A 3887-nucleotide genomic window follows, 5' to 3' on the forward strand; every position below is an offset into this window, starting at 1 on the left:
CCCCCCCCAATTTCTATGTTCTACTCATCAACCATTGCTTTAGAATCTTCAGGCTGGATGGGCAGGCATGCGGTGCTGGCAGGTGGTGTAGCTGTTAGGCAGCCTTGTGTATCACAAGAGATCTAATGCTATCAAATTTCTTTTCCCCCAAAGACTAAAGAGAGCAAGCCTTTGTAAGCATGCAGGAGGGGGATGAAAACACTTTGTCTCCTGAGCAGCCAGCCTTTGTCATTTTACAAATGAAATCACTTTGGAAATTTAGAGAATTAATATCATAATGAAGACGGGAGTACCCATTAGGGTGGTCTAATGTTGCTCTGGAGATATATGATGGATGTCCAGTTGCTGTAAGCCCTTATTTGCAGAGAGTCACCTCTGTAGTTGCCATTATTAGGAAGATGTCTGAAGCAGAGGATCAGACACAACCATTGCAAGATGAGATAGTGTTTGACTGGTTTCCAGGGAACCGAAGGATACAGCCTTAGTTGTACCTGTCACTATGGCTCCCAGCTTTTTTTCCCCTTAATGTCTTTTTTAGCTGTAGGAAGTTTCTCTTTAAAGATTCACTGCTTCTCTAATAGCACAAAAGAGCAGGAATAGGAACATAAAAAAATGTTACCTGGATTGCAAAGAAGCTTCCACTTATTGCAAAACAATTGGTATAGTTCATCATCAGAGGACTGCAATATGCTGCACCAGCCAGCTTTTGCAAATAAAGATAACCAGAGGATCTAACCTGTAGTGTATTACTTGTAGTAACTGGAAATATTCACCTGCTGTGTCCACTTCTGGAGATACCTAAAGGACTGTCAGAGCAGTGATGCCATGATTGCCATTCCTGGAAATACAGCCTCAAGAAAGAAGTACTTCCTGGAATTATCTTAATGGGCAATTGAATCATCATTTCTAGCGCTCCAGCATCTTTCCCAGAAGAACAGTTTTCCAGAGGCAATGATTCCAGTTAGAAACAAATGTGAATTTCCAAACTTCAATTCTTTTCCCTTTCTGACTGGTTTGCAGAGAACAGAAGCTTTAAGCAGATGTTAAAATTAGGGAGAAAGGCACCTAGGACATGAGGCTGGAAGGTGTCCAGTATAGTGATTTACCTGCACTTCATTTTATAGTAGCTCTTCTACCCAGGTCATTTATTTTCTCACAATTATCTGTGTTCCTTTAATAATTCTCTACTGGTCACTAGCATTGCTGCTTTGTTGTGTTATTTCCAGGGAAGCTCAGGTGCTGGTGTAAGTTGTCATAGCTGCAATGTCTTCCATGAGGATTTACACCAGTGAATTGCCTGTGTTTTAAGAAAATCAGGTTAAATTCAGTAATGTCTAGATTTTTTTTTCAGCTGTGGAGGTATGCAAGGCAGCATGTTGTTACTAACCTTTTCAAATAAATGTGACATGACGAGTCCACACTTTGCTCTATATATAATCAGTACTGATTTTGGGGAATAATCAGTGGTAAATAAATTGAGTGCTGTTGAAATACCCTTTGTGTGTGTTCTCATGAATTACTCATGAAACAGGGGTTACAAATTTCTGCCTCTGATATCCAGTATTGGATATGTACAGCTTTTTTTTTTTTCCAATACATGGAGATAGAAGGTCTTTGGATTTTTTTTATGTGTTGGGTTGTTTTGTTTTGTTAATTAATTTAGTTTTAAATTTAGGGTTTTCTACAAAATTCTGTTTCCCCTAAATCTTCAGTTTAGTGGCCAAATTCACCTTGGTGGGAGCAAATGCAACTCTATCAATAGCACTGGAATTCTCTCTGCATATGTCAGCGATGAATTTGTCCCCATATTTATTGGAAATACCTGAGCTGCTGTGATATGATGTGGTAAATCACGCTGAGAGCAAATCAAACAGACAGGCTGTGGCTGCATCACTATTTCATACAACTCAGGTCATAATGGACAGGACAATGCTGTAGTGTGAAATTCAGTGCTAAGGAAAAAACATTCTTTCTAACCTTTTATGAAAATACTCCTCATCCTTTAAAGGACAATTTAGGCAATGTGACCACTGCTGGAACCAGTGCAGGAGCATTTAGAAGGCAAAGAGAAAAACACCATTGCCCAAGAGGAGAACAAGTTGCCTGTAGATATTCCCACGCTTTTGCTATTCCAAAATTCCCATCAACTGTTGCATACAGCTTCCAGAAATAAAGCTATTCAGTCTTACTACAGTAAATGAAAGCAATGCAACATGCCAGTCTTCAAGCCCAGCAAACTATAAATGTAATATCAGAGGGGGAAGAGCTAATGAAAACAATCACATTAAACATAGCTCTTCAGTGCTTGGTGCTCAATAAGTGAGCAGCAGGCTTTCTCTGTCTAGCTTACAGAAAACAGGAGGTAGCAGTTTGCAAGGAGCAGCGTTTTAATGTGATTGGACTATAACAGACAATCTATTTACAGCATGCTCTGGGGAGCTTATAAACAAATGTTGAGTAATTTCAGCCAGCAGTAATTACCCTTGCAGCTGACAAGGATAGCATGATACTTTCTCCTTCACCTTCAGCCCAGTCCAGAAGGCACTGTACACAATGGCACTTCTAATTATTTCTGCATTTCTATGGCTAAAGACCAAAGTGTGTTATTAGAGAACATTTTAGAAGCTTTTTAAAAGCTTGTTTATTGGGACAATTAAAAGTCATCACTATGACAGCAAATAAAAGGTTCCATTCCCAGGCACGCAGTTGCAGCTGGGGGTCTGCCTACTTACCTTGTAAGCCTTGTCTACATGAGGCAAAATTTACAGCCACCCCTCACTGCTGCTAATACCAGTTCAATGGCATCGATGCTGCCAAGGTGGGCAACCTTTGAGGGTGCAGAGAATGGGGCTTTGTAAATATCATATTATCTAGCCCTGGTTAGAGAACATTGAATAAACACAGTACTTAAAATGCTGTCCACTCACCTGTGCTTGAGCTCCCAACACAGTCAAACATAGTGGGGGTGAAGCCCTTGTAGCTGTAAGAAGATATTTTTGCAGAGTGCCTGAGGTGCAGTCAGAGCTTCAGACAACATGGCATTTTGTCTTCTGTTGAAAGAAAATTAAAAGCATGCTCTAAGACATCCATTAGCACTTAATTACTGATGAAATACAATGGCTTGGATTTTTTTTCCCAGGCACTGGACACAAAAATAGGGGCTGGAATTCTGGGCTGGAATCAGCTGCCACAGCAAGTCAGTAGGAAGGCAGGGGCAGAGGCATAGAGACCCAGGCTATGCTGGGAGAAAATCAGGGGACTGGGGTGCTCCTCTCTGCATTCCTCCTGCTGCTGGTGATAAGCCCTTTTCCCTACCCATGGCTATGTGAAGGCAAATCTAAGTCTTTTAATTTCCCCAAATCATCAGTGACCTATGCAATACTTCAAAAGCCATCTCCCCATGTCACAGAACACTGTTACCGAGCATTCAGGCTACATTCACCGACATTTCAAATGCCCACTCTCCATGGCACAGCCCTCTGGCTCCTCAGGCACCCATGGGCACAGTCTGCCCTGCTCTGTGCCCAAGCCTGCTCCTCCAGAGCTGGCAGAAAGCACTGGTGAACTGCCACTGCGATAAAAGGGTGCAGAGCCTGTCCAATCCTAAAATGTAGGTGCTTTTTGATCAGTAACTTACAGAGAGATACAGCTGTGCCAACAAAGGAAGGAAGGTCTCCAGCCTCAGGGAGACCTCAGGAGGTTACGCTGTCCTGAGCAGTCTCTTATTTGTCCCAAAGCACTGTTTTTTCTCCCCAGTTATGTCCTATTTACTACATGATTTTCTGTTCACACTGTGTGTTTTGCTGTGGAAAACACTACAGCTATTTCCAACAAGTATATTGGAAAATGCACAAACAGCTACTCATGGCAAGTCATCATTGGAGTGA

General features: G+C 41.8%; 1 long non-coding RNA gene across 1 annotated transcript in view; it reads right to left on the reverse strand.

Moving 5' to 3' along the window:
• LOC115947781 overlaps positions 1-2996 on the reverse strand; it is a 4971-nt gene extending 1975 nt beyond the window's left edge. Inside the window, exons 1-2 of the long non-coding RNA XR_004081638.1 lie at positions 2928-2996; positions 1107-1297 (exon numbers count right to left, since the gene is read on the reverse strand). This is a non-coding gene — a long non-coding RNA (uncharacterized LOC115947781). The remainder of the gene's footprint in view (positions 1-1106; positions 1298-2927) is intronic.
• Between the last annotated feature and the right edge of the window lie 891 nt (positions 2997-3887).

This window comes from Geospiza fortis, unplaced genomic scaffold, assembly GCF_000277835.1.
Source record: "Geospiza fortis unplaced genomic scaffold, GeoFor_1.0 scaffold112, whole genome shotgun sequence".
Lineage (NCBI taxonomy): Eukaryota > Metazoa > Chordata > Aves > Passeriformes > Thraupidae > Geospiza > Geospiza fortis.